The sequence below is a fragment of the Biomphalaria glabrata genome, chromosome 2, assembly GCF_947242115.1.
Source record: "Biomphalaria glabrata chromosome 2, xgBioGlab47.1, whole genome shotgun sequence".
NCBI classification, from domain to species: Eukaryota; Metazoa; Mollusca; class Gastropoda; family Planorbidae; genus Biomphalaria; species Biomphalaria glabrata.
In genome coordinates this window covers 16,936,207-16,955,655 of record NC_074712.1, presented here as the reverse complement: position 1 = coordinate 16,955,655, position 19,449 = coordinate 16,936,207, and the positions used below count along the sequence as shown (strand labels likewise).

The window sequence follows — 19,449 nt, the reverse complement described above, 5'->3', positions numbered from 1 at the left end:
CATCGGACAAATCAATACTTTTTCTTTTTGTATTATAGTTAAGAAATTACAAAATTAAAAAAATCTGTCACTAATATAATTTATATATACTATAAATTAAATTCTTATATCGAGTCACCCCATACCTATTCTTTAATGCCAAATGCAATCTTTAGTAGAAATTAGTAAAGGAGCGAGGAGTAATCGTTTTCACTCTACCGCCATTCCCATTTCCAGACAGAGTTTTTGTGATTTAACATGAAGTTATCATAAGTATTTTAAGAAAGACTTTGCATTGGAAAAGTTAGAATTCAAACGAAATTTTTCAGTATAAGAGTCATGATTGAGATGAGTTCTAGACTCAAATAACGTTTTCATAGTCGCCTTTTCCCAACCTTTACTCAATCTGCTATTTTTCTAGCTAAATAAATTTGGGACTATAACTCACAATTTATGCTAGAGTTTTCTTGAATACTATTTATCGAATAAGTTTTTTTTCGGCGGTGATCCTCAAAGCAAAAATCTAAATACGTGGGGTATCCTATCTTTTCAAGGAACAAATCGGTTTTATTTGCAATGTATTATGGGTCTATAAATTCAAATTAGAATATTTTTCAAGTACAACATTATTTGAAAGGTCGTTTTTTAATAGTATGAATAATGAGCTTCAGGTCAGGAGAATGCGTTTCTGCAGTGAAGAATGCAAGAAAACGCTTTTGGCGTCGGGGCTTCGCCCCGAACTCCATTTATGAGTAATGAGCTGTAGATGTCAGGAGAATACGTTTCTGCAGAGAAGAATACAAGAAAACGCTTTTGGCGTCGGGGCTTCGCCCGGAACTTCATTTATGGGTAATGAGTTGTAGATGTCAGGAGAATGCGTTTCTGCAATGAAGAATGCAAGAAAACGCTTTTGGCGTCGGGGCTTCGCCCCGAACTCCATTTATGAATAATGAGCTGTACTTGTCAGGAGAATGCGTTTCTGCAGTGAAAAAAGCAATAAAACGCTTATGGCGTCGGGGCTTCGCCCCGAACTTCACCAGAGAACCTTATAGCGCTGCCCCAGTTGTTTTGGTTTTCGCCGAAGGTTGAGAAATGCTGCTTTTTTTATTCTCATATTTATATATATATATATATATGTGTGCGTGTGTGTGTGCGTGTGTGTGTGTGTGTGTGTGTGTGCGCGCGCGCGCTGTATGCACGTTTATGCGTAGGGTTAGGGTTTACTGGGCGTTAGGGTTAGGGTTTGGAAAAAAATCGCCCCCCCCACTCCAAAGTTCTGGATCCGCTAGTGGCCCACATAGGCCTACATACATACATACATACATACATACATACATACATACATACATACATACATACATACATACATACATACATACATACATACATACACACACACGTAAATGCGTGCGTAGACAGACAGACAGACAGACAGATAGATAGATAGATAGATAGATAGATAGATAGATAGATAGATAGATAGATAGACAGACAGACAGACAGACAGACAGACAGACAGACAGACAGACAGACAGATAGATAGATAGATAGATAGATAGATAGATAGATAGATAGATAGATAGATAGATAGATAGATAGATAGATAGATAGATAGATAGATAGATAGGATTTTAATGATATTATGGACTTACTAAAACAGAGATCTGTATTATGAAAACCAAGTTCATTGTAAAATATTTTCACTAAACCAACGTAATCCTAATAAATGATCCCAATGTAGATCTAGATCTATTTTCACTAAACCAACGTAACCCTAATAAATTATCCCAATATAGATCTAGATTTATCATTACTAAACCAAGTTCATCCTAATAAATTTCCCTAAGTCCACACAAAGGTAGACCTAGATCTAGTTAGAGGATGATGAATATTAGTAGACTACCGGTAGTTGACTCTTTCCCTCAACGAGAATAGAAATCACACAAACGCACACACACACGCGCGCGCACACACACACACACACACACAGAGACAGAGAGAGAGAGAGAGAGAGAGAGAGACAGATAGACAGACAGACAGAGAGAGCCCCATCCCAATTAATGGCCTGCACTATGTCAATTGTAGGTAATTCTGTTTTATTCTTTCACGACATGGTTCTTACATTTATTTTATGACTAAACAGTCAGCTGGTCTCTTTGTATAGGTGGAAATACCATGTCTGTTCATGCGTGATGTCAGGCAGTGAGATTTTGTCTATTCATTAGACCCTGAAAGACACAAGGCAGTCGTCAGAGAATGTACAGTGCTGTTTGGGGTCTAATTTACGAAGGTTCTCAAATATTTCTAAAATGGGTATATCTCTTATAACATGCGCACGCACATTCACTCACAAACACGTGCCAGACTGTGCTTGAATAAAACTATTATCGACATCGTATTTATGAAACACAATTTGTACAAAGCTTCTATCAACTCTGTCTGTCGGATAAATCTGTACACGTTATTTCAACGACACCCAATCTCGGATCAAGCTGAACATTTTGCACACATTTTTCTTTTGCCTAACAAAACAAGATTCTTTTTTTTTTTAATTAACCAGTTAATTAACTATTGTTAATTAATTATTTTGTTTGGTATCTTCAAGCAAAGGAAATAAATCGTACTTGACAGATGTGGTAGTATAAGTTGAATTAGTGCCCTTGATGGCTCTTGAGCCCCGAGTGAACATTTTTTATGCATTTAAAAAACGATCATGTAAACATTCACAAGATACCCCCTTCTTCCCTCCCCCTTTCATAAATGGTCCAGACAAGTGATAGGATCATAGTGCTTTGAGAAAGCTAAAAGCTAAACAAAAACAATAGGTAAAAATATTTCTAATCGCACAGATTTATTATGTCTAGGTCAATAATATATAACTGATCCAAACTAATGGTCGATATTGCGCGGACGCATTTCGTTTCTTTGGTTTAAAACTAGAATTAGTAAATTGAGGCGGAAGTACATTTTTCTTATATATCTTTTGCATTATTCAGTTCTCATTTTAAATAAACTGACATTATTAGGCTGTGAATTTAAGTTTACCTGAGAGAGAACAAAATTCTGCACAAAAATACGGGGAGTTTGTTGTTTTTTTTATAAAGTATTTTTTATGTTTTTCTTGTGAAAACATTTCAGTGCTGGGGTGTAAGAAAAACTTTAGAAAAGCTATTCTAAGTTTATCGCTAGCATTATTTAAAATATTGAACAAAGAAATAAGCCGAAACTTTCGTAAATAAAAATTAACGTAAACGATATTTAACCTTAGCTTATTCACTTAAACCGTCTTTAGAAGAAGAGACTAGGAACAAAAAGCACAAGCTTACACAAAGAGTTTGAGGAAAAAAAATCAAATGCTGGCCTCAAAGGTCCGACCATAGCTCATGTGTTTGGCAAGAGTGTACACTGTTCTCATACAGGCCGGTGAGAGGGAGCTCTTGTTCACTTTTGCTGGCCTAGAGTTCCAAGAGCCGAAGGCTGAACTCTACCTGACAGTTTCAGAAGAAGAAGAAGAAGGTAAGCAATGCAGGTTAAGAAGCAGGTTTCAGAATATTCTGCACAAAAGTAGAAGCTACGAAGTACAAACTATTAAAAAAACAAGACAATCTTAAATCTAGCTCCCTCCATGAACATAGATTTACATGTGATAACATGGGCGTAGCCAGGATTTTTTTTTTGGGGGGGGGGGATTTTTTTCTCCCCCCCCCCCGGCCCCGAAAAAAAAATTATATATTTATATCTTTGTATGGATAAATGTGTGTGTGTGTGTGTGTGTGTGTACATAATTAATCTCTATTACATTCTGACAATTCATTCTTTTGGAAGACGTTTATTGTGCCCTAGAATAGGTTCTTCCTGGAGTTAATGAAAAAATTTTAGACCCTTCGCCCTTGCCAGCAAGGGGTCTGGGGGAGCGCTGAGAGCTCCCCAAGCGCGGGGCGAAGCCCCGCCGCTAAGCACTATTTCTGATATTGAAAGCCAACTAAATGCATATTCTGAGGTACCCACAGTGCATTATTTTGCTATTAAAAAGTTTTATTTCAAAAACGTAATGTGCTATTCTAACTGACTTAGACCCTGCCGCGCCGTTCGGCGCATTTGCTGGCAAGCTGTTTCCACAAAATTCTGTCACTGGCAATATCTGAAGCCTCTTCCCACCTGCTCTGAGGAACTCCATGAAAGTGTGGCGCCAAGTTGTACTAGGATGTCATCGCAACTCTTATTATGCGTAATTCATTTTGTCGGAGAACATGTCCCGCAAACCTCATGCGACGCTCTGTCACAACCTTACTAAGGGATCGACTCCAATTTCGGCATAGGATTTCCTTGATTTCTATAACTGTTCCTAAAATCCGTCTTAGCCATTTTTGTAGAGACACATTTAGTGCTTTTCAATTTCATTGCACTTTATTAATGGAGCCCAGCCACTGGTAGACATGTGTAACTTCTCCTGACTACGATCTTGAAATTAGGTGACTATTTTACTTTAGATGTTATATCGAAAAGGGAAGTTTTATCGTCAAAATTATCTGTTGGGGGGTTTTAAACCTCAAAACTATCTTGAGGGGTTTTAAATTTATAAAAAAGCCATCTGGAGGAGAGGGGTTCAACTCATAACCCCACCATTGGCTTGGCTACGCTCAAAGAATTTTAGTGTGTAATTTGCTTTTTTTTTTATTGAAGATGTATTTTTTAGCATCAAACCCCTCTGAAGGGAAATTTAAACTCAAAACACCCAATCGGCTTGGCTCATAGCATTTTAATTACGAATTTTTTTATTTATTTTGAAGAATTATTTTTTCGCTTCAAACTCCACTGGCGGGGGGTTTAAACTTTAAAAAAAAACCTTTGGCTATGCTCTTAGCATTTTGAGTGCGTAATTTGCTTTTTTTAAATATTGAATATGTATTTTTAGCTTCAAACCAAGCTGAAGAGGGGTTTAAACTCAAAACCCCCTTTGGCTACGCTCATACAGTTTAAATGTGTAATTTGCTTTTTTATATTGAAGAGGGGTTTATTGTAAATTTTGGAGAGGGGTTAAAAATCAAAATCTTCCTTAGATGTGCTCTTGGAATTTTGGGATTGTCGTTTGCATTTGTTTTTGTTTTATAGAGAGGGGGATTTAAATGCCAAACCCCCTGGTAGGGGGTTTTAAACTCAAAACCCCTTAGTAGTGGGTTTCAAACTTAAAACCCCTGGTAGGGGGTTTAAAACTGAAAGCCCCCTGGTATGGGGTTTCAAACTCAAAACCCCTTGGTAGGGGGTTTCAAACTCAAACCCCCTCAAAACCCCTGGTAGGGGGTTTTAAACTCAAAACCCCTGGTAGGGGTTTTAAACTTAAAGCCCTCTGGTATGGGGTTTCAAACTCAAAACCCCTTGTTAGGGGGTTTCAAACTCAAAACCCCTCAAAACCCCTGGTAGTGGGTTTTAAACTTAAAACCCCCTGGTAAGGATTTTCAAATTCAAAACCCCTGGTAGGGGGTTTTAAACTCAAAATCCCTGGTAGGGGGTTTTAAACTCAAAATCCCTGGTTGGGGGTTTAAAACTCAAAGCCTCCTGGTATGGGGTTTCAAACTCAAAACCCCTTGGTAGGGGGTTTCAAACTCAAAAACTCTCAAAACCCCTGGTAGGGGGTTTTAAGTTTAGGGGGTTTTAAACTTAAAACCCCCTGGTAGGGATTTTCAAACTCAAAACCCCTGGTGGGGGGGGGGTTTAAACTCAAAATCCCTGGTAGGGGGTTTAAAACTCAAAGCCTCCTGGTATGGGGTTTCAAACTCAAAACACCCTGGTAGGGGGTTTCAAACTCAAAACCCCCTTGGCTGTGCTAGGGCAAGTGATGGTTTAGTATTAAAATTTCACCTAAAATAAACAAAATTAAAGCAAAAGATCAGTCACTGAACTCCGCCCCCCCCCCCTCAGGGGGGGGGTTCATTTCGGGGGGGTGGTGAACCCCAAACCCCCCTGGCTACGCCCATGTGTGATATACGAAAGTGTTGTTGACGTGGCAGTATTGATTTGCCGGCTGTCTTTTCATTATTAGGGCCTATTACCAGACAAAAAGCTTATCTTCACAAATAATATTTTAGGTAATATTATTAAATAGACCTAGTGATAATTTTCCAATCGGAAGTCTATACCAGTCAATCCAGAACAGAAGATTAAATCTCTAAGTAGCAGAAGGCTAATACGAGAAAGACACGAATATATAAAAACATTTCTTGTGTGAGAGGACAAAGTCATATAACTTTTTTTTTAATGCCAATAATGAACTTAGGGCGAGTACTCTGAATGAGCCAGGAAAGCCAATGACTTCTTGAAACCACTTATTTACATGACAGGATTATCAGTGTAGGATGTGTTATAACTGCCTTGAAGGAAGATTTACTTCCGTAGACAACTCAATGAAAAGTGTAGAATTAAGCGTGTTTTCTTTTTAATCAAACATTTTATGTACACAAAAATTAGATGATACTCTATTTTAACAATTGTAATATAGTGTCACCAAGATCGAGAAATCTTGGGTCATTATTTAATAATAAATGTAGAACAAAAAAATGGGTTAGCGGTACGTGTTGTTGTTTTTTTTTTTTTTTTTGTTTGCGTTTCCACTCCATCGCCCCCCCCCCCCCATCCCTAAAAAGTAAACCAAAAGGAGAACGGTGATAAATGTCTTGGAGGACTACAGCCTAGCACCTCACCCCCACTGCCGATGTTGAAAACAGGATGATCAAAAGTAAAAAAAAAAAAAAAAAACAAATTTGTAGTATCACAGGTTCTAATTTTTATTTCCACATCTATTTGTCACATTAAGTCTTTAAAAAAAATTGTGGCATTAACATTTAAAAGAGACAGAGCACCAGTTGAATTAATAAAAAAAAAACAAAACAATTAAAACCCAAATATTTGTTTCCTTCTCACCTTTTACTTAAGTGTTTCTACTTTTTAAAAATGACTATATACTCCATCTACTTTCGAATCAATTCTCTTCTTATGTTTTGATTGCTTAAAGTTCACTACCCTCCCCCCCCCCCCCAACATTTTCACCATTTCATCTTTTTTTCACTTGGGCCTACTAATAGTTCTATGCACACTTTGCACACAACTCTTCAACTAACTCAATTGCTTTGGTACAATCTCTTATGATTCACAGATTTATATATTTTAGAGACTTTTTTTTTTATAAATTACAAATCCTCTATTACCCTCTCTGAATTGTATATTGAGCCCTGATCTCGCTGTCTCTCTTCATATATAGGCTACTGTATTATATATCCACTATATACTGTATTATATATATATCCACTATATAATGTATTTTATATATATCCATTATCCACTATATACTGTATTATATATCCATTATATACTGTATTATATATATCCACGATATACTGTAGCCTATTATATATATCCACTATATACTGTATTATATATCCACTATATACTGTATTATATATATCCACTATATACTGTATTATATATCCATTATATACTGTATTATATATATCCACGATTATTATATATATATCCACGATATAGGCTACTGTATTATATATATCTACGATATACTGTATTATATATCCACTACCTCTACTTAAACATTCTGGACCGGATCTGGCTAACGCAAATCGCATGTTTGACTAGTTAATGGCACCTCTCTCTCTCTCTCTCTCTCTCTCCCCCTCTCCTCTCTGTATAACTTACATGTGAAGGTGTTTGAACAAGAGAGAGGGGGTGGGGAGGAGACTCCTTGGGTCAAAACACAATCAATCAATCAATAGTTTTTATCTCCCACGATTTAGCCTAACTGCAAAACCTACAATTCGCAAAGATTTAAATATACTACCGCCCCCCCCCAAAAAAAAATAGGTAGCCGAACATCCCAGGCACAAAGTGGCCTCATCAGCGGAGGGACAGCAATAGGAGAGCCAATCCCACAGCCCTCTGAAGACTGAAGTGGTCCTCATTACTCCTCGTCGACTTCAATGACTAATGACTACTACAAACTTTTAGTAGCTCGGCATATTGCCGAAGACAATATTGCTTTCATGTGTATAACCTTCTAAGTTTAATTAAAATAAAATGGCTGAATAAAACCGCAAAATAAATATATTAATGATCATTGACCTGGAACTATCACAATATCACAAAACTTAAAAAAAAAAAACATACTTTAAAAAACAAACAAACAAAGCTTATCAAAAGAGAAGAACCGCTAATTTCTCCCATTTATCTCAAGATGGCAGAGTTTTTAGCTTTTTTTTATTCTTTTTTTTTATGTATAAAGCAAAATAAATTAATTACTACTAATTGGTCAATTTTGGATTGATTCATGTATTGTCATCGATTTTGAATAATTGTGCACAATTTCAGTTTGATTCCAGAATGGGAAGTGGTAGAAAAAACGGGGCCAAACCTTTTAAGGGTAATAAATCCGTATATACATCCACATCTCTCATTAAATACCATTTATTCTCCCTTATTTCGATATCAAACAAAATAGTTAATTAACATTAATTAGTGAAATAATTGGGGTTTTTTTTTATTGATTCATATTTTGTCAGGTACAATGAATAAGAGTGCAAATTTTCAACCTGATCTGAGAATGGTGAGTCTCAGATACAAAAAAAAACATGTTCAAACTTTTTACGAGACAGACCGACAATCAGAGTGAGTTGATATGAGCTTTCTAAAAAAAAATAATAAATCTAAAAATCAAAAAAAAAAAAAAAAAGACAAAAAAAACCTACGTTTGTTGATAAAGTGACTATATGTATAATGTTGAAAAAAAATTACATCTATCCTACTATAGCTATCATCCGAAATGATAGTGACAACTAGCTGACATCTTCAAAACTGAGAAGTACATAGAAGAATTGTCTTCCTTAAAAGACAATCTGCAGCCATCACATTAAACCACTGCTACATTAGATCTGGACTAAGTGGTCGTCTCCTCTCCATTAGAGATAAAACAAAAATAGTTTACAACTCCTTTATCCCACTTTCAAAGAGAGTGTTGCAAGGTCATCTGTCGTCACCGAGAAGTACATTCAAGCCTAATTCAATAAAGCGCTTGTTGTTTATGTGTATGTGTGTGTGTTGCAAGTGTGAATGTTGTTCGTATTTGCATCTATAGTGTTATTGTCATGCTGAGTTAAACAATTGTAGTAAAACTTACTTTCCATTTGTTCGGACAAATAAAAAATTTTCAGTGGAAACTGTTAGAGGCACTACAATCAATTTTATTTATCCTTGCGAGTCCTGGCTGATTTTCAAACAATACAGGTAATAATAATAATAATGTGGATAGATCCGTTACTAATAATAGCAGTGTACGTAGTCAAGGTAAAAGTCTGCTCATCTATAGGATTCAAACACAGTTTTTAAGACATTTGATGCGTTTTACTGCAAATCGACCACCCCTAACCTTAGACACTCATCAGGGCTGGCCTTAGGCGTAGGCAAACCAGATAGCCGGCTAGCCGCATAGGGCCCCAATTGGTGGGGGCCTTGCACAGGACTCAAAAAAAGTTTATAGAAGAAATGGCGAAACTTGTGCCCAATGTTAGGCCTATTGTTGGAGTAGGCTACATTAGGTTTTAAATTGTGTAATTTTATATTTTCGCTGTTTAATTTTTATTTTTCTATTTTATTTGGGTTCACAAATTCACTTCGCCTAGGGCCTTCAATTACCTAAGGCCGGCCCTGCCCGTCAGTACTTTGTACCACGAGTGATAGTGATGGTTAAAACAAAATGCTCTTCACAACTAAAAACAACAACAAACTTACCGAAACCATTCATCCCTTAGAACAATAAGAATCGCCGTTTGCTTTTGTTACTCTTCACTTTTAACATTCGAACATATCCACGAGATACCAGATTGTGTGGAGCAGATGTCTCGTCTGCAGAGGGAAGCGCCATCTATCAACTAGCAAGGGGGTAACAGAGTTTTAAAAAAGCAAAAGTTGAATGCCTTAGGCAAAGAAGCGCCACGTTCTGAAACATGACTTCAAGAATGTCTTCAGCATTAAATATAAATGAATTAAACACACACACTTGGGGGAGCTACCACCTTCTACCAAGCGCGTCCCCAGGTGGCGGATAGGGGAAAGACCCTTAGATATAAGGGTTAGCTGTGAATAGCAAATAAACAGCCGCGGACCAACTGGTTTGCAGTCATGGAGGATGAGGTGAAGTATTCCAGTGGTTAGAATATTTACTAAAAACATCTCAGAAATCCAGGGAAATGATTGCAAAAAGCGAGTATAGGGCGCTCTAACTCTAAACCCGGGTAGATGAAACCCGTTAGCTAGGGATAGCAGTTCATCTAGGAGAGAAAACTCCGAAAATAAACACCTGCTGCCTTGCAGATGATCTTGGTTGATCAAAGGCTATGGGAGCACACCCAGAAAGAAAAGCAGGCTGAAGTCGGAGTCAATGGGCCTCCTGGCGCATAACACATTGACACGCAACCTCATCTATGTTGGAGTTCAGTAACGATTCTAATAGATGTGGCGTCCTGCCTGTGGAATCCCGCCGCGCAGGTAGGGGGCCGGGCTCTCCGCCTCGAAGGAGCCCACACAAGCGAGCTGGTGGTTCTTCTATCTCTGCCTGTGGAGCCAGGAGCAGGGACAAGAAAGTAAATACTACTGGCCAACACTCCAAGACCAAAAGTCTAAAAATCTTACAATGGAACGCAGAGGGCATCCAAAAGAAAAAAGAAGCTCTAAAAATATTTCTGCATGAGAAAGAAATTGATGTAGCTTGCATCCAAGAAACTCATTTGAACAGTAATCTTCGTTTCTCCATTAGAGGCTACACCTGCATCAGACAAGATAGAGAAATCAGACCCAAAGGAGGAATCCTCACCCTCATTAAAAATGATATCCCTACCACAGACATAATTATGCCCAACTCCTCAGAATCAGAAATAATGGGAACTAAGCTAATTCTCCCAGATGGAAATATTAATCTATTTAACTGCTACTTCCCACCAGACAAGGAAATAGAGATTGACCACATTCAAATACCTGACCAAGAAGACTGTCTAATCTTAGGAGATATGAATAGTCACTCTCAGAGCTGGGGATACCCAGACCTAAATGCCAGGGGAGAAGAAATTGAAGAATGGCAAGCAGAGAACAGACTTATCTTGCTAAATAAACCTGAGGACAAACCAACCTTTTTTTCAAGAGCCTGGCTAACATCAACCACTCCAGATCTAGCCTTTGCAACAGACAACTTATCCAAAAAGTGCACTAGAGAAGTTGCAGACCAGCTAGCCACCAGCGACCACAGACCCATATTGATCAGTATCGATACCTCCTTCAAAATATCAGAAAACTCCACCATCCCCAGATGGAACTACAAAAAAGCCAACTGGCACCTATTCTCAAAGCTCACAGACCTATATACAACTTCAATAAACTGCAAAACAAATCAGGTTAATAAGTCATTCTCAGCTTTCTCCAAAGCAATACTCCTAGCAGCTAAGGAATCAATTCCTAGAGGAGCAAGAAAAGATTATATCCCCAACTGGTCTGATCACCTTCAACAACTCCACAATGCCACTATTGAAGCCAGAAACACAGTAGAAAATAACCCTTGTATAGAAAATAACATAAATCTAAAAGCAGCTAACGCAGTTTTCAGGAAAAATTACCTTTCCGCCATGAGGAAAAGTTGGCATGAAAAAACAGAACAACTAAACGTAGATAGAGATGGCCACAAACTCTGGCGTATAGCCAAATGTCTCAACCAGGAAGAAAACAGAACAACTCCTATAGTAATAGAAAAGGACAACAAACCCCTGAAAGGCCAAGAAGCAGCAAATGAATTCATTAAGTTTTTCCAAAGCGTAGGACAAATACAAATTAATGAAAGTAGAAATAAAGATGTAAACTCAGAAATCCAGGATAAATTTAAAGAAAACAATCCAGCTTACTCCTTGGGAATGACCACTAATCTTAAAATGAAGGAACTAGATGAATCCCTAAAAGCCCTCAAACCAAAACAAGCCCCGGGCCCAGACAAAATATCAAATGACATGCTTCTTCACTTGGGTCCTCAAGCCAAAAGAAAACTGCTACAATTATTCAATGCTAGCTGGAAATCTGGCAGAATTCCAAACATCTGGAAAAAAGCCATTATGATCCCTATACTAAAGCACGGCAAGCCAAGAAATAAACTGGATAGCTACCGTCCCATCAGCCTCACTAGCTGTACCTGCAAACTGATGGAAAGAGTGATAAACAGAAGGCTGACATGGATCCTTGAGTCAAATAACCTACTCACTGAAGCCCAGGCTGGCTTTAGAAAAGGCAGATCAACAGAAGATCAAATTGCCTTCATCACACAAGAAATAGAAGACGGCTTTCAAGAAAAGAAACCAACAACAATTGTGTGGGTTGACTTAGAAAAAGCATTTGACAAAGTCTGGGAACAAGGTCTCTTGCTCAAGCTAATCCAGCATCACATATCCCACAGAATGTACAACTGGATAAAGGAATACCTAAATAATAGAAAAGCCTTAGTTTGCATGCAAGGACAAAGAAGCCACACAGTGGGTATAAAAAATGGTGTCCCCCAAGGAGGAGTCCTATCCCCAACACTTTTCCTAATATTCATAAACGATCTAAATCAAAACCTACCCAAAAAAGTTAAGAGCAGCATGTATGCAGATGACCTTGCCTTAATTAGCACAGAAGAATATGTAGGAACATCGAAATTTCGATTACAAGATGCTCTTGATAAACTCAATAATTGGTCCAAAGACTGGGGCATGTCCATTAACACAAAAAAGACAACATATACCATATTCTCACTGTCAACAAAACAACAAACAATAAAATTAACATTAGATAAGGAAGCTTTAGAAAAAAATGACAGCCCTACTTATCTTGGAGTCACCTATGACCCGAGACTAACCTGGAAAAACCAAATAGATAAAACACAGAGTAAAGGCATCCAGAGACTATCCCTCTTGAAAAAATTAGCTGGCACAGATTGGGGAGCAAATCACAACATCCTGAAAAAGACCTATACCAGTTATGTAAGACCTGTACTAGAATATGGTGCCACAGCATGGGGCTCAGCAGCCCAAACCAACCTTAGAAAAATAGACAAGGTTCAAAATATTGGTCTAAGGATAATGACAGGAGCAATCAAAACAACACCCATAAGAGCTATGGAGGAAACCGCTGCCCTGATCTCTCTGGATGAAAGAAGAGAAATAAAAATCCTTTCCCAATTCACAAAATTGGAAACCTTGGAGAGGCACCCACTCAGAACAAAAATCCACAAAACTGGCACAAAAAACCGTCTCAAAAGGACCAATTTCATACAGGAATCTCTAAACCTAAAAAAGAAACACCAACTTGAAAAAATTACTCTGGAATCCTCGATACACTATAATGAATCTCCACCCTGGGACGAAAGCCCTCTTCCTACTATAAGGGACCATATTGAAAACATAAAAAGAAAATCTGATTACAGACCAACAGAGCTCAAGGAAATAGTGAACTGTTTTCTACATACCAATTACCCTAGCAATCAGTGGATCAGAGTTTACACGGATGGCTCATCCCATAAAGCCACCACAAATGGAGGAGCTGGAATACTTATCGAATGGCCAGATGGAGGAAAACTAGAAAAATCCTTTGCAACTGGAGAGCTCTCTGACAGTCACAGAGCAGAAAGGGAAGCACTAGCACTAGCTGCTACCATGCTAGCAAATCATCCAAGTTCCCCTCACAGTCAGATTGTCTTTCTAACAGACGCAAAAACAACCCTCCAAAGCCTGCAAAACTCTGATTCCCCTTATATTAAAAACCTCAGAACAGCACTCACAAAGCTCAACCACAACAGCAAAAAAACTGTCATTCAATGGATACCAGCTCACATACAACTAGCAGGAAATGAGAAGGCTGACACACTCGCCAAGAGTGGGAGAACAAACTCACAAGTAAACTCTGCTCTCTATCCAGAAGAAATGAAGAAATTAATTGTAGATAAAATAAATGAGAAATGGACGAGCTCCCATCCAAATCACAAGAAAGATGATGCTTACTATAAGCTATCCCGACAAGACCAGCGTCTAATCTTTCGACTCAGGACCGGACACAACAGAATGCGACAACACATGTTCCGGAAGCTCAAAATTGGAACCAGTGAAATCTGCCCATGTGGAGTATCACCAGAAAATGCCGACCACGTCCTCCAAAACTGCTCTCTCTACCAAGAGGCCCGTATAAGACATTGGCCCCAAATCACCCCAATAGAAAGAAAACTATATGGAGAGCTCCCTGATTTGGAAACCACTGCGCAGTTCATCTCATGTATTGGTCTAGTCATATGAACACTCCAACATAACAATGAGAACGATGAAGAAAAACACACACACACACGTGACAAGGGCCAGGAGTCAGGTTGTAAGATTAGATCAAGTGCTCCAGGGGAGTAGGAAGTTTAAGATATGATCAATACGTAACCCCACCTCACCGTGATCGCTGTCTTTTTGGGTTCGTTCCCTCTCGCCCCCTTTCGGGCACGCACAATGTTGTTTGATTCAGAGCAGTACCAAGGGAGAGAACGCCGCTTTTATTTGGGTTTGTTTTCGTAGTAGATTTATGTGGACGAGTAGTCTGCACTTGATGTAACAGGTTGCAAGGTGATGGATAATGAAATATTATTTTCAAAAGATAAAAATACAGCCATTGAAAAGACGAAAGGGCATTGATTAAGTTTAGTGTGCAAACCGACAACAATAAGAAGATATAGATCTGCTACACATATAGATCTACATGATATGTGTTCATGAGCTTGTGATATACTATTATTAAAGGTAAGTAGCTGTGAATTTAACTAACTAATAGCTTTTAGTTAAGCTTAAAAAGTTATGAATGGTACATGGTTTGTTGTGTTTTTGACCTGATGTTAGCAATAGACAGATCAAAAGCCTAAAAACATTTGCATTTCAATTATTGATTGATCTCTTCCCCCCTGAATATTTAAAGTTGATGGATTAAGTCCATATTGATTGATTTATTTATCATGGGGGGGGGGAGGTTATATATATATATAAATATATATGTTTGTGCGTGTCAATATATAATTAATCTTTATTACATTCTGACCCTTCATTCTTTCGGATAATGTTAATTGTACCAGAAAATAGGTGTTGACTCCCCCATGCCAGCAACTGGGTCTGGGGGAGCGCTTCCCAGCCGCCAAGCATTATTGAAAGCCAACAAAATACATATTCTGAGGTATCTAAAGTGCATTATCCTGCTATTAAAAAGTTTTATTTCAAAAACCTAATGATTTATTCTTACTAACTTAGATCCTCCCGCGTCGAGCGGCGCATTGGGCGGAAAGCTGTTTCCACAAAAATCTGTCACTGGCAATGTCTGAATTCTCTTCACATGAAAGTGTGGCGTAAAGTTGTACTAGGATGTCCCTGTTTGCGCTATCCTCGTAATGGCCTCCATGTCATCGCAACTCGTTGTATGCGTCATTTTGTCGGAGAGCATGTCCCGCAAACCTTATTTCTACGCTCTGTCACAACCTTACTAAGGGGTCGACTCCCAGTTCGGCATAGGATTTCCTTGATTGAGACTCGATCTCTATAACTGACTGCAAAAATCCGACTTAGCCATCTTTGTCACATTTAGGCTTAGCCACATTTAGTGTTTTTCAATTTCGGCAGATGACTATTCACTGCACTTTATTAATGGAGTCCAGCCACTGGTAGAAATTTGTAACCTCTCTTGGCTACGCTCTTGGAATTAGGTGACTGTAGTTTGCTTTAGATTTTATATCGAAAAGGAAAGTTTTATCGTCAAAATCATCTGTTGTGGGGTTTTAAATTAAAAAATCTTTGGAGTATTTTTTTTAACAAATTCAAAACCCTATTTAGCTACACTTATAGAATTTTGTGAGAGTAGTTTGCTTTAGAATAATATTGAAGAGAGGGTTTTCAACCTCAATACCCTCTGTAGGGGAACTTTAAACTCAAAACCAACTGGAGGGGTTTTTAATTTTTTAAAAAGCCATCTGGAGGAGGGGGGTTTAAAATAAAAAAAACAACAAACCTTGGCTTAGCTACGCTCAAAGAATTTTAGTGTGTAATTTACTTTATTTTTATATTGAAGAGGTATTTTTTAGCATCAAACCCTGCTGGAGGGAGAAATCACATATCAACCTCCCTTTAAAGTAAAGCGTCATTTGATATATGTTTCCCAGATATGTGAAGTTATCTATCACGTTAAAGGATGTCTATGCGCGGTGATCTTTGGGCTGAGTAGGTATTATTGGGTGACTTCTGGAACATGACTTCTGCTTTACCGAGGTTTACAGGTAAACCAAAAGAGGAGGCAGTGTAATGAAAATTCGTTGACTGCGAGCTGGAAATGATCAGGGCCGGCCTTAGGCCACTGCAACCTATGCAGCCGCAGTGGGCCCCGAACTTTCATAAGCCCCGCTCTAATTCTAGGTGTTAATGATTAAATTAAACCATTATAACTTATAATAGGGTTCCCCTTGTCTCATTGTTTTACAAGGAGCTCCTGGAAATCTCTTGAAACTCATTAAAATGTCCTTGACATAGACAAAATTGTCATTTTGGGGTGTCAATCATTATGGTAAACGCCAATCCAAAACCTGATTAAAAAAACGGCATTGTCAGCTTTCATTTAATAAAAATATTATGCAAAGACGAACTTTTTTTCTAAATCAAAATCTTAATTATCCTTATCCCTACCCTGACTACGCCGAGCGCAATCCATTTCACATAGGGCCCACAAATGTTAGGGCCGGTCCTGTGTATCATGTTCAGTGTGTGCAAGTAAGGCGTAGAGAAGCTGTGTTATGACCATTTCCTATGTTTTGGTATGGGACAGTAGACTTCGAAGCTTGAACACATTGCAATAATTCGGCAGCAAAATAATAACAAAGTAGACTACCTACGGGTGTACGCAATGAAAGTGTACACAATTTATAAAGCCTTGAAAAGACAATAACTAATCATAGATCGCCTACATACCTAATTGGTCCACTGAATTTCTCCTCCCACTTCTGATTTTTGTTGTTTAAAGCTTTGAATAATAGTTCTGTAAGAAAACAAAGTTACAAAAATGCCTCTTGAATATAATGTATCACTTACAATTAAGCTTTTTTTAAAAAGATATTATTTTTCGATGTAGATATCAGGAGAATGTGTTTCTGCAGTGAAGAATGCAAGAAACCGCCTTTACGCTTTTGGCGTCGTGCCTTCGCCTAAACATAATGCAATATATACATATATATAGGCCTATATATATATATATATATATATATATATATATATATGAATGCTGTACACCCGTTTATGCTTAGGGTTAGGGGGTTTACTGGGCTTTAGGGTTTGGAAAAAAATCGCCCCCCCCCCTTCCAAAGTTCTGGATCCGCTAGTGTCTATCACATACTGCACTCCAAGCCAGCAACACAAAATATGAACATAATAATCATCGCAATAACGTAATAAAGTTACATAAACTTTTATGTTTTTCAATCATTTTACAAGTTTGAAATGTAGACAATAACATTTTGATAATTTGGCCTGAAATTTTTTTTCAAAAATTAATTTAATCTTTTTCTGTAGGACTATAATTCAAAATGCTCCCACACCAACAGATAATGGAAGGCTTCACCTATATCATATGAATGCAAAATCTACACATTCCGTCTTCATAGTTCGTACTATATTGCGTCGGTTTTGCATTATTTGAAAGTTGTTTTTAGCCTACTATTTCTAATCTTTGAAATTCGAGAAACATCCGTGTAATAGTTTGTTTGAAAAGGGAGGGCAGTCTTCCCAAGCAAGTTTACTTTTAATAAAAGTATAGCTTCCCTTTCCGACTATTTTTTGCATTAGTGCTGAAATGTGTTGAATTCTTTGATCTGTCGAAGCTGTCTGGGTAGTCTCCTGTATCCCATACTTAACTTCTCTCATTGTAATTTGACATGCAATGAACATTGACATATTGAGAACCGATTAACTTTAGCAAAAATAAATAAATAAATAAATAAATCTTATTTTAAAATTCTATTACATTCTGCAGTAGATAATTTAATTTAAATACAAATTGTTCATTTACCGGGTTGTCCTGATACCATGTCATTAGGTGTTTTGAATTTCACTTCATAAGGATTATTTTAAACAAAAAACAAACTTAGTCGTATATGCTCAAACATATCCCATTATTCCATTCCCCATATTTCGCATCCATAGTTTAAGTTAGGATAGAAAGCACGGTTAGGTCAGAAACATTAATTTAGCCCTATATTGGTAAACTTAACTCTTTCTCTCCGTAATTATTTATCACATTCTAGTGGAATCAACGTTGATGTCGTCAGTTAGGAGAGAAAGAGTTAATGCTTGGCATTTCTTAATCATTCCATTCATCGCAATAGTACCTTTTTGTTTTCAGTACTTCCTCTAAGACGATCCATTAGATGAGAAAATGATACTTATAGTTACTTACAATTTAACTTTTTCCCCCCTGTCGTTTATTGCTTTCTGAATTATTCTTTCTGCCTCTGTTTTTATATTAGGATAATGGGCACAATTTATGCCATGTCGTTTGTTTTTATAAATATAATTCCAATCGACCAAACCCCGGGAAAGATCCCTGAACTGAATATAGCGTTAACTAGTTTAATTTTTAACCATGGTTTAAAGTAAACGGGAATCACAGTTAGCTTTGAATTTTAAAAATATATTAATTAAAAATCTTGTGGTAACCACAACTTTTTTCTTCTTTGTTAATAGGCCTATAAATTAATCACGTCTTAATATTTGATGAGTCAATGTCAGGGCTATCTGGCTCGGTATATTGAGACGAGCTCTAGTTACAGGGACTGTTTAATGGCTCGTCTTGAGACTTAAAAAACTTGTATACATTGAGAGGGGGGGGGGGGAACTGCTGTGTGGGCAACATCGTTCCGACCATAAACAATGGCCAGGCTTTCATCTCGCTCGCAGCGAGATGAACAATAAACGTTACGACTGAAGGAGGCCAACAACAATAGGTCAATAAGTTATCAATCCAATATTCTCTAGTTGTTGTTTTCTTTTCTTTAAATCTTATCAGTATGTTTAGCTATAGAAGTATTCATATCAATTTCGTAGTTTTTGTTTTTTTTTTACTATTTGCATTGTAAATTGGGCGTAGCCAGGGGGTGGGTTTGGGGTTTAACCCCCCCCCCCGAAATGAAATCCCCCCCCCCCACGAAGGGGAGGGAGTCGGAATTTAGTGACTGATTTTTTGCTTTGATTTTGTTTATTTTAGGTGAGATTTTAATACTAAACCATCACTTGCCCCAGCACAACCAAAGGGGTTTTGAGTTTAAAACCCCCTACCAGGGGGGTTTTGAGTTTAAAACACCCTACCAGGGGGGTTCGAGTTTAAAACCCCCTACCAGGGGGGGTT

General features: G+C 37.8%; 2 protein-coding genes across 3 annotated transcripts in view; one reads left to right on the top strand and one right to left on the bottom strand.

The window, feature by feature from the left end:
* LOC106052551 (uncharacterized) overlaps positions 1 to 9,988 on the bottom strand; it is a 43,894-nt gene extending 33,906 nt beyond the window's left edge. For both annotated transcript variants that reach the window (XR_008776448.1, XM_013207953.2), the window contains exon 1: positions 9,769 to 9,988. The gene's annotated coding sequence lies outside the window, so the exon portion shown is untranslated. The remainder of the gene's footprint in view (positions 1 to 9,768) is intronic.
* A 4,815-nt stretch (positions 9,989 to 14,803) lies between these two features.
* LOC106052553 (epsin-1-like) overlaps positions 14,804 to 19,449 on the top strand; it is a 29,559-nt gene continuing 24,913 nt past the window's right edge. The window contains exon 1 of the mRNA XM_056019427.1: positions 14,804 to 14,822. The gene's annotated coding sequence lies outside the window, so the exon portion shown is untranslated. The remainder of the gene's footprint in view (positions 14,823 to 19,449) is intronic.